At 50.1% G+C, this 12,169-nt stretch overlaps 1 long non-coding RNA gene and 1 pseudogene across 1 annotated transcript in view; one reads left to right on the forward strand and one right to left on the reverse strand.

Moving 5' to 3' along the window:
• Positions 1-12,169, reverse strand: part of LOC147718752 (uncharacterized) — a 297,617-nt gene that overhangs the window by 262,127 nt on the left and 23,321 nt on the right. The window lies entirely within an intron of this gene.
• On the forward strand, positions 10,424-12,075 carry LOC147718753 (uncharacterized; annotated as a pseudogene).

Consider the following 12,169-nt stretch of genomic DNA (forward strand, 5'->3'; position numbering starts at 1 on the left):
CGCAGGCTGCGCAAGTATATCTACTTGCCAGCCCCTCCAACCTCCCCTTAACTTCATGTTAGTCACCCCTATGGTAGGCCCGCGGGCAGGGTGCATTGTAAGCGTAAGGTGGGACACGCCTGACCAAGTTGGCCTGTCCTAATAGTGAAGTACCGCCATCTTCGTTCTTCACTATTGCGAGATAGCCTGCTCTCCATTGCTTAGAATGGGCCGCCGGGATTATTAAGGCTATGATCCTAGCTGGCTCGGAGAGCACGGTGCAATGTCGAGTTTGGTATCCCTGAACTCGGGGTTTAATTACGCATCCATTGGTGTGGATGGTTTTTGGACACTGGGTTCGAAAATAGCACTTTTAGAAAGTGTCTATTTTCTTGCCTAACCATATCTGGTTTCTGCTGGTCTTGCGTGTGTGTGACAGGAGCTGGGTGGCTCCACAGGTCTGGATGAGTCAGTGTGGGATGAGTGGGACATTTACGTTGAGAGTAGGGGGAGAGTAGTTGTTGATAGCCTGCCTTGCCTGATACAATGCTGGCTCCACCTCCCGCTAAGTGACTGATGGCTCTGTGCCTGCCATGGACGATCCTAGCCCCACCTCCTGCCAGGAGGGCGATAGCTCTGCTCCTGCCAGTATCAATGCTGGCTCCACCTCCTGCGGGGCGTCTGAGGACTCAGCCCGGCTCAATGAATAGGCCAGGTGCTACTGCCTAGCTCAACCCACCACAGACCCAGGATGTTGGGAAATCCCCGGCATAGACAAAGGGATCAAAGACGAAAAGGGGTATAAGAGAAGGACCCCTGAAATAGGAAATCAGATCACTTCTGACAAGGAACCCTGTAACCAAGGACAAGAGGCCTGCTGATCTAAAGGACTGCCTACCCCTTCTGCCAAGTGTGCTGTTGTTGGGGGAATCCTGCAGCGCTTCTTTATTTTTGCCAAGGAACCAGGAGAGAGGAACTGTGTGTGTACTCTCACGCTTGCTAAGAAAATCTCCAAGGACTGGAAGAGTGCCAGTCTCCTGCTGAAGTCACAGGGCTAAAAGACTTCATCTGCTAAAAGTGCTATTGGCTGGAAGTGTGAGTCCCCGCACCTCTGAAAGAACCAGCAATCACGACGACCGGACGCTGGGCCCGACCGACGCCAGCAGCAACGCCAGTGAGTGGGAGTACGGCTCTAACTCCAGAGGACCTCGTGTCTGCCCCGCTGCTGATCGCATCACCTGTGTGCCCTTCGACGCCGTGAGCGCTGCTCACTCTGTGCAACCGCATCATCGACGACGCCTGCTGAGGCCTGATCGACACCGAAGACGCGACGCCGGATTGCTCGACGCCGTTGATCATCGTGTGCTTCATTTTCCTAAGGTACTGTGTTGTTGGGGGTCCGTGTGACTCCAGGCCCGACGTAGCGCTCCTCGCGGTCGACGCCACACCTGTGGATTATCTTTGCCTCGACGTCGTGTAGCTCCCGTGTGAGTTACCCTGTTGCTAAGAACTGTGTTTCCAAAGAGAAGATTTGCTTGATACTAAAGACTTTTTGTGCTAAAGAAGAAACTACCTTTGAACTATCCTTTCTCCTTCCTGAACGTATTTATTCCGATTGTGTACAGTTTTGCCGTTATTTGGTCTTGTGCTAAGTCTTATATAAAAATACTTATTTTTATAATATTACGGTGTCGTGTCCATTTGTAGTGTATTCACTGTGTTACTGTATGTGGTCATAATTGCTTAACGCACAGCCTCTGAGATAAGCCTGTTCTGCTCTGCCAAGCTACCAAGGGGGTGAGCAGGGGTTATCGAAGGGTGTGATCCCCTTGCCCTGACTAGAAAAGGAGTGTCCCTATTTGTCAGAAGTGCATACCTCTGCCAACTAGAGACAGCTGGTTCTAACATTGGTGGCAGCGGTGGGATTTGGACTTTGCATTTATGACCCATGTACAGTGAGTAGTGTGAGCTACATAGTGAAAGCAGACCATAGCGCAGTCACAATCTGATTCGGAAGGATCCTATTTTTGTTCTCCGCTTTCCTGAAGCTTGATTTTTTTTGAACACTGCCAGTTTTAACCATGAGTGACAACGGAGTCACTGCCCCTGCTATCGTTGTTGTGGAGGAGTTCGAGAGGAGTAAGCTAAAGAAATACAAGAAAGATGAGCTGAAACACTTTTGCGACCAGTTTAAAGTTCCTACCACCGGCCTCTCGAGAAAAGATGATTTTTATAAAGCATTACAGGCCTGGTGGGAGTCCAGAAATCCCTCTGATGTGGTGGTGGTACCCACAGAGGAAGGGGATGAGGAGGTGCCAGTGAATGGACCTATGCCCTCTCCCGGAAGCAGTGTTTCCTCCAAAGGACTTTCCCCTGAAGAAAGAGAAGAAAGGGCGAAAGAGCGAGCTTACAACATGGAGATGGCAAGGCTAAAAATAAATGGTCAGTTGGAGTTAGAAAATGCAAGAGGTAGAAGGGAAGCTGATTTAGAGATCAAAAAGTTGGAGTTTGAACGAGAGAAGTTAGCTTTGGAGCGCGAAGCCAGGTTGAGGGAACTGGATATCCAAGCTAAAAAGTTAGAGTTGAATCCCTCTGGTGGCAGCATTCCATCCGAGCCTGCAGAAAGTAAGTTTTACTTCCCGAAAGATGTGATCAAAGATTACAATAAGAATGAAGATATTGGTCAATAGTTTAAAGCATATGAGTTAGCATTGTTGGCCCACCAGGTCCCTGAGAAGAATTGGGGAGCGGGGTTGTGTGGTCGCTTTGTGAATGAAGGAAGAGATACCCTGTTAGACATGCCTGTTGCGGATAGGATGTCGTATGCTCATATGAAAGATGCTTTAATGTCGCGATATGGCTTAACCCCCGAGAAGTACAGACAAGCTTTTAGAGAATGTAAGAAGTTGCCTGGTACGACGTGGGTTGAATATGTGTCTTATTTTTGCAGAGCCATGGATGGTTGGGTAAAGGGCAGCAAAGTGGAAAGTTATGAAGCTCTTTATGATTTGTTTGCTTGGGAGCACTTGACTAATAACTGTTTTCCAGAGCTGCGCCAGCACCTGATTGATAGCAAGATATCTAACCCTAGAAAACTTGCTGAGGAGGCGGACCGCTGGGTCAGTACCAGGGTCCACAAGGGTCCAGTGGGAGACTCAGCCAAAGGTGGGCAGGGTCCCCAGCAGAAGAGTGGGGGGGACAAGGGAAAACAGAAGGAGTCTCAGAAAGGGCCCCAAAGTAATCCCCAAGGGAACCAAGGGAAGGGTTCCCAGCCTCCCCCTGAGAAGAAGCCAGGGGCCCCGACGGTAAAACCTGTTCATAGGGGCCCCCTAACCTGCTACGGTTGTGGGCAGGTGGGACACCGGTTTTATGACCCCCAGTGTCCCAAAAAGGATTCGAATGCACCGCCGCGTGCACCCCCTCGTCAGTTGGCGAGTGTAGCCTTGGGAGGGGAGGAGATGGTTGGCCATGGTGGGAGGGGTCCCGCAGAGATGTCCCTGGTCTCGCTAAGAGACATGCAAATGGTCCCTCCACCCCCTCTGCCTAGTAACACTAGTAAATATAGGCAGTGGGTGACCATTAATGGCCATAGAGTGGAAGCTCTCAGAGACACCGGAGCGAGTGTGACAGCTGTCAAGTGTCACTTAGTGTCCAGAGAGCAGGTGGTTCCCCACGCATTCTACCCCGTGATAGCTGCCGATAACTCCCAGAGAGAGTGTGAGGTGACTCAGGTTTCCTTTGAATGGGGGGGAGTTTCAGGTACTCTTCAGGTTGCTGTGAGGCCCGCCATGCCTGTCGATTGTCTCCTGGGCAATGATTTGGAAGACTACCCTTGGGCTAAGGTGGAGCGAGCGGCGCACTTGAAAATGTTGGGTGTGCCAGAGTGGGTGTGTGCAACCACTCGATCGATGACAGCGAGTAAGGGTGTTGATGGGGTCCTGGAGCCTGAAAGTACGGCCCAGGACCCAGCTGTGAAGAGAAGAGGCAGGAGGCGCGGGAAACCGTCCCCCGTAGTTCCCGTGGTCCAGGAGGAGGTAGACCCTGAGGGGGATGCCCTGGAGCCCACAGGGGAACAAATTGCCGAACTGGGAGATCTGCCCGAGCTGACCCACTGGCAGCAGGATGGTGGTCCCTCCAGGGAGGAATTCTGTGCGGAGCAGAAGGAGTGCCCTTCTCTTGTGGGCATGAGGCACCAGGCCTCAGCCCAATCCTCAGGTGATCGGGCAGGATCACATTTTGTGTACTGGGAGAACGACCTCCTGTATAGCGAGCCTAAGGCTGCTGAGCCTGGGTCAGCCCGTGTGCTGGTGGTACCCCAGCGCTTCAGAGCCTTCCTACTGGGTTTGGCTCATGACGTACCGTTAGCTGGACATCTGGGGCAGGACAAGACCTATGACAGGCTTGTCACCCATTTTTATTGGCCTCAGATGCGTAGGGATGTAGACATCCATTGCAAGACTTGTCGCACTTGCCAGGCAAGTGGGAAAAGCGGAAGGAAGCAGAAGGCTCCCCTCCAACCTTTTCCAGTGGTCAGCACCCCCTTTGACCGGGTGGGTATTGACATTGTTGGGCCCCTGGACCCCAAGACAGCCCTGGGCAACAGGTTTATCCTGGTCTTGGTGGACCATGCCACGAGGTACCCGGAAGCCATCCCTCTCAGAACAGTGACGGCCCCCGTGGTGGGACGGGCACTGATGGGTGTTTTCTCCCGGATGGGGTTCCCCAGAGAGGTGGTGTCCGACCGAGGCACTAACTTCATTTCGAACTATATGAAGTCTCTGTGGAAGGAGTGTGGGGTAACCTACAAGTTCACCACTCCTTACCACCCTCAAGGAAATGGGCTGGTTGAGAGATTCAACCGGACCCTGAAAGGCATGATTATGGGTCTTGAAGAACCAATGAGGCGGAAATGGGACATCCTCTTGCCATGCCTGTTGTTTGCTTACCGTGAGGTGCCGCAGAAGTCTCTAGGGTTCAGCCCCTTTGAGCTCTTATACGGTCACCCGGTAAGAGGACCTTTGAGTCTGGTCAAAGAAGGCTGGGAGCAATCTCCCAGGAAACCTCCCCAGGATGTATACAGCTACATGCTGGCCTTTCGGAACCAGACTCGGCGCTTCAGAGAACTTGCTCAGGCAAATCTGGAGGCCAGCCAGGAGGAGATGAAGCGTTGGTACGACCGGAATGCCACTCTAGTAGAGCTTCAGCCTGGTCAGGAAGTGTGGGTCATGTCCCCTGTAGAACCTTGTGCGCTCAAGGACAGGTGGACTGGACCGTTTAAGGTTGTGGAGAAGAAGAGCGATGTCACCTACTTGGTGGACTTGAAATCTCCCAGGAACCCCTTGCGGGTCCTGCATGTCAACCGTTTGAAGCCCCACTTAGAAAGGTCCGAAGTGGGCATGCTCCTAGCTACAGATGATGGAATGGAGGAGGAGAGTGAGCCTCTTCCTGACCTCCTGTGTGCTAAAGAGCAAGACGGGTCAGTGGATGGTGTGGTCCTCTCTGACACACTGACCCTTGAACAGAAACAGGATTGTCACCAACTGTTGGGACAATTCCCGGATCTGTTCTCCTTGGTTCCGGGTGTCACGTATTGGTGTGTCCATGACGTTGACACCGGAGACAGCCCTCCTGTGAAGCACAAGGCCTACAGGGTGACTGACAAGGTCAGAGCGTACATTAAGGAGGAGGTCTCCAAGATGTTCGCGTTAGGGGTGATTGAGTCCTCTAGCAGTCCTTGGGCCAGCCCAGTGGTCTTGGTCCCGAAGGCTGCAGCGCCTGGTGCTTCACCGGAACTCCGGTTCTGCGTGGACTACCGAGGGCTCAATTCAGTCACGAAGACTGACGCGCACCCCATCCCCAGAGCTGATGAGCTCATCGATCGGTTGGGGGCTGCCCAGTACCTTAGTACGTTCGATTTAACGTCTGGGTACTGGCAGATCGCCTTGACTGATGGGGCAAAGGAGAGGTCAGCATTCTCCACACCAGATGGGCTATACCAGTTCCGGGTGATGCCCTTTGGGATGAAGAATGCCCCTGCCACCTTCCAGAGGTTGGTCAACCAGGTCTTGGCTGGACTGGAGGATTTCAGTGCCGCCTATCTGGACGACATCGCAGTGTTCAGCGCCAGCTGGGAGGAACACTTGCACCACCTCCAGGAAGTGTTGTTGGCCCTGCGCGGAGCAGGCCTCACAATCAAAGCCAGTAAGTGCCAGATTGGGCAGGGTTCTGTGGTGTACTTGGGGCACCAAGTAGGGAGCGGTAAGGTGGCCCCCCTGCAACCCAAGATTGATACCATCCTGGCTTGGGCGCCGCCCAAAACCCAAACGCAGGTGAGAGCCTTCTTAGGTCTCACGGGTTACTACAGGAGGTTTGTCAAGGATTACGGCAACATTGTGCACCCCTTGACTTCGCTGACTTCCAGGAAGCAGCCACGAAATGTGATCTGGACTGATGCCTGTCAAACGGCCTTTGACACCCTGAAAACTGCAATGTGTACAGCACCCATACTCCAGGCACCCGACTTTTCGAAAGAATTCATTGTTCAGACGGACGCTTCAGAGCATGGCGTGGGGGCTGTTCTAGCTCAGGTGAATGAAGAGGGCCGAGACTTGCCTGTAGCCTTCATCAGTAGGAGGTTACTCCCCAGGGAAACAAGGTGGAGTGCGATAGAGAGAGAAGCATTTGCTGTGGTCTGGGCGCTGAAGAAGCTAAGACCCTACCTGTTTGGGACTCACTTCCGGGTTCAGACAGACCACAGGCCCCTCAGATGGTTGATGCAAATGAGGGGTGAGAATCCGAAACTGTTGAGGTGGTCCATTTCTCTACAGGGGATGGACTTTACGGTGGAAGACCGCCCTGGTACAGATCACGCCAATGCTGATGGTCTGTCCAGATTTTTCCGCCTTAGTGATGAGGACTCCCTAGGTTAAGGGTAGTTCTCCCCACATTTCAGCTGGAGGGGACACGTGTTAGACCTGACATCATTGGCTTGAGTCTCTCCTCCATTTTTTTCTGTTTTGCCTCTACTGTTTTACGATGTTTTGCTGGTATATGCTTTGGGCGCCATGTCACTGCTGATCAGTGCCATAGCGCAAGTGCTCCTGATGTTAAATTGATGTGTCTATTGTATCCATGTTTGGCTTGTTTGGTTTACTGTCAGTCCCTAGTCTAGCGCACCAGGAGTGCCGGGGCTTGTAAATACAAATGCCGCTCGTGGGCTTGCAGCACGTGTTGTGCCACCCACAGGAGCGGCTTCGTAAAAGAATGTCTACGGGTCGGTCATTGCGAGACCCACGTGCAGTCTTGTACTGTCACGCAGGCTGCGCAAGTATATCTACTTGCCAGCCCCTCCAACCTCCCCTTAACTTCATGTTAGTCACCCCTATGGTAGGCCCGCGGGCAGGGTGCATTGTAAGCGTAAGGTGGGTCACGCCTGACCAAGTTGGCCTGTCCTAATAGTGAAGTACCGCCATCTTCGTTCTTCACTATTGCGAGGTAGCCTGCTCTCCATTGCTTAGAATGGGCCGCCGGGATTATTAAGGCTATGATCCTAGCTGGCTCGGAGAGCACGGTGCAATGTCGAGTTTGGTATCCCTGAACTCGGGGTTTAATTACGCATCCATTGGTGTGGATGGTTTTTGGACACTGGGTTCGAAAATAGCACTTTTAGAAAGTGTCTATTTTCTTGCCTAACCATATCTGGTTTCTGCTGGTCTTGCGTGTGTGTGACAGGAGCTGGGTGGCTCCACAGGTCTGGATGAGTCAGTGTGGGATGAGTGGGACATTTACGTTGAGAGTAGGGGGAGAGTAGTTGTTGATAGCCTGCCTTGCCTGATACAATGCTGGCTCCACCTCCCGCTAAGCGACTGATGGCTCTGTGCCTGCCATGGACGATCCTAGCCCCACCTCCTGCCAGGAGGGCGATAGCTCTGCTCCTGCCAGTATCAATGCTGGCTCCACCTCCTGCGGGGCGTCTGAGGACTCAGCCCGGCTCAATGAATAGGCCAGGTGCTACTGCCTAGCTCCACCCACCACAGACCCAGGATGTTGGGAAATCCCCGACATAGACAAAGGGATCAAAGACGAAAAGGGGTATAAGAGAAGGACCCCTGAAATAGGAAATCACATTACTTCTGACAAGGAACCCTGTAACCAAGGACAAGAGGCCTGCTGATCTAAAGGACTGCCTACCCCTTCTGCCAAGTGTGCTGTTGTTGGGGGAATCCTGCAGCGCTTCTTTATTTTTGCCAAGGAACCAGGAGAGAGGAACTGTGTGTGTACTCTCACGCTTGCTAAGAAAATCTCCAAGGACTGGAAGAGTGCCAGTCTCCTGCTGAAGTCACAGGGCTAAAAGACTTCATCTGCTAAAAGTGCTATTGGCTGGAAGTGTGAGTCCCCGCACCTCTGAAAGAACCAGCAATCACGACGACCGGACGCTGGGCCCGACCGATGCCAGCAGCAACGCCAGTGAGTGGGAGTACGGCTCTAACTCCAGAGGACCTCGTGTCTGCCCCGCTGCTGATCGCATCACCTGTGTGCCCTTCGACGCCGTGAGCGCTGCTCACTCTGTGCAACCGCATCATCGACGCCGCCTGCTGAGGCCTGATCGACACCGAAGACGCGACGCCGGATTGCTCGACGCCGTTGATCATCGTGTGCTTCATTTTCCTAAGGTACTGTGTTGTTGGGGGTCCATGTGACTCCAGGCCCGACGTAGCGCTCCTCGCGGTCGACGCCACACCTGTGGATTATCTTTGCCTCGACGTCGTGTAGCTGCCGTGTGAGTTACCCTGTTGCTAAGAACTGTGTTTCCAAAGAGAAGATTTGCTTGATACTAAAGACTTTTTGTGCTAAAGAAGAAACTACCTTTGAACTATCCTTTTTCCTTCCTGAACGTATTTATTCCGATTGTGTACAGTTTTGCCGTTATTTGGTCTTGTGCTAAGTCTTATATAAAAATACTTATTTTTATAATATTACGGTGTCGTGTCCATTTGTAGTGTATTCACTGTGTTACTGTATGTGGTCATAATTGCTTAACGCACAGCCTCTGAGATAAGCCTGTTCTGCTCTGCCAAGCTACCAAGGGGGTGAGCAGGGGTTATCGAAGGGTGTGATCCCCTTGCCCTGACTAGAAAAGGAGTGTCCCTATTTGTCAGAAGTGCATACCTCTGCCAACTAGAGACAGCCGGTTCTAACACAGACGATAGGTGATATCGTCTGCAGTGGTAAATTGATGTCATTTGAAGCTATCCAACAGAAGTACGACATATCTATAGGTCATAGCTTTAAGTACATCCAAATTGCACGAACTTTTAGAGCAGATGTAATTGCGGCTTGCTCCCTTGCTCCTAACCCCATCCTTGATTATGTAGTGAACAATGGTGACAGAATAAGGGTAGTATACCAGGAGCTACTGGGCAGGTTGCCTAATGACCTTGAGAAACACGAGGCAGCCTGGGCAATGAAACTACAGGACCCAGATGCAGACTTTGATAAGGCCCTAGCTCTGGATAGGCAGGTACTTAGGTCCTCTAACCTGAAGGCCCAACATTTTATGACTATGTTCAACCTTTACTATACTCCCGATAAGCTACATGAATGGGGGATAAGAGAAGACAGTAAATGTCCCAGATGTCAGCAGGACTCGGCCGATTTGGTTCATATGTTCTCTCTCTGTGAAAAAGTAGCTACAATTAAAATGGAGATAGAGAAATTCCTGGAGGGGCTGCTAGGCTCAAACATCAGCCTATCCCCAACAGTTATGATACTCGGGAACGATAGTAAACTAGGGCTGAGTGGAAGGAGAGAGGCAGAGGCTTTAATTTTCTTAGCAGCAGCCGTTTTAAAAATCATGATCTCAGCTGCTTGGAAGGATCCCTCTCCCCCCACTTTCTCGATGTGGATGGCCAGATTTCTCACCATACATAACATAGAATCTTCTCTGTATTCTTATAAAGGTAAAAAATTACGGTATTTCGGCCTTGAAATATGGGCACCTGTGAAGGCATGGAGGGAGGGTAGGTCTATCAATGGTGCTTTTATGTAATTTATTACTGTTTAGTTTGAATGTTGCCAAATCTTTTTAAACAGCGGTATATATATATGTAAATAGGTATCATTCGATCTTTTTTTTTACCTTTTTATATGGATTAATTATTTTATATACCTTTATAAAGTTAGGCAACAACAAATTTGAATTTAAAGGCTGAATCTATGTATTAACAGGATGTTTTGATATATGAATTTTGTAAATTTTTATAGATGTATCATAATTGTATATCTGTTTTGTTGTGTTTTTATATAGTGTCAATTCTCAATAAAAAAAAAAGGACTTGTAAATATAACGGAATGGGATTACAACAATGTCATATTCAGGGTTACTTCTGACAGGTCAGAAATAAAAAAGATGATAAAGGGGATGTACAAGAGGGGTTCATCTAATATGGATTACCTGGCACCAAGAATAAGGCAAAGGGGATATGTTGTGCTATCCACACGCCAAGCAGCATGTGACCATAGAAAATCCCGTGGCTATCATTCCCCCAGTGAGTGCGCATGCCAAAATAGAACACTCCTACAGCTGCGGGCACGAGCCTACTACAACAATGAATGGCATAAACCTGACTACGTGTATTGCAAAGCAGCATCTCTAGGTCCCCCTTGGGCAGGTGAAACAGAATGGGAAGAAAACATTGACTGGTATGTTGAGGATAACTGTGAGCAGGTTTGGAATGAGGCAGGAAGCAGATACACCTGGGGTGGGGAAAGAATGTACAAACATAAAAAGGCATTTAAACTAAAAAATCCTTCTCTTTGCTTCATAGGTAATGGATCTGTCTCTGTTGGGCGTAACACAGACTGCAATTCGACCATCTTCAATTTTGATATGCAGTACAGCACGTCCACCCTGATAGACTACTATTGGGCTTGCGGAGAACACCTCTATCTCCAACTACCTCCTCAGTGGCTCGGACTGTGTTCTTTGGTGACTCTACATGAAGTACAACTGGTTGTGCCGGCATCGAATGCTTCCCACATACTGTCACACCCAATGACAGGTGACTTGACATTCCTCCACCGACACCGGCGAACAGCGGAGTATTTCGCAGCAGAGGCCCTTGGGAAAGTTCCAGAAGAATTCCGCCTCTTCAACGAGGCCCAGCTCTTCTTCTGAGGGGCAGTTCCAATGTTCCAAACTCAGGCTAATGCCCGTTGGCTGGAAGTGACACGCTATGAGGTCATGAAAGCCATCAACAGAACCAGAGACGTACTAAATGCAATAAGGGAAGAACTGCGCCCATTAAGACTAATGGTTCTGGAACATCGCTACTTCCTCGACATGCCTCACGGCCAAAGATGGTGGTTTGTGTCATCAAATAGGAAAATCCTGCTGCACTTTTATACCAGGAAATGACGAGGATAACGGATCGATAGCAAGGGCCATTGAGGAGTTGACAAACTTAGGAAAAGAAATGACAGATGAAGGAGGTGCCCCTGCAGACATTATTCCAACAGACTGGTTCAATTTTGACTGGATGCCTTCATGGCTAAGAGCAATTTTGAAATTAATGATACCCATAGTGGGGATTATGATAATTCTGTGTTGCGCTTTCAGATTGGGAGTCATTGTATTAAAAGATTAAGTACAAAGGCAGTAGGGAAGAATTATGCTAGCACAGGGATTTACCAGGCAGCCAAGTATGAAGACATGGATAGGATTCCCGGGGATGGGACTGGAGTACAATTAGAAATGAACAAGCTAGCGGCACTAGACACTCACTATGGCATACAACTGCTCCCCCACTTCCACCAGGTAGAGACACGCTAAACAAGAATCCTGCAGCAGTCCAATATGAACGTCTGCTACATGAATCTGAACAAAGTGCAGATTATGCCAAAATACTAGTTAGGCAAATAGGAGAAAGAGCCAGGCAACGAGGGCCACTACAAGACAGCTTTAAGTGTTATGTTAACGACATGCCCTGGGTACCCCCACTGGCTGAAGGATCACCAAGATACTCAGTTAAGAGTGTGTTCATAAATGAACAAGACGGGGGCGATGATGAAGCGTTAAAATCACTCTCTACCATCTGACCACCAGAAAGAGCATTTTTTGTCTATCTTGGTAGCATAAAAGTGCTATATGGCCCCACCCAAGAGGATCTGAAAAATGCTTTAAAACCCTCAC

The sequence above is a fragment of the Lissotriton vulgaris genome, chromosome 4_1 (assembly GCF_964263255.1).
Source record: "Lissotriton vulgaris chromosome 4_1, aLisVul1.2, whole genome shotgun sequence".
Classification (NCBI taxonomy): domain Eukaryota; kingdom Metazoa; phylum Chordata; class Amphibia; order Caudata; family Salamandridae; genus Lissotriton; species Lissotriton vulgaris.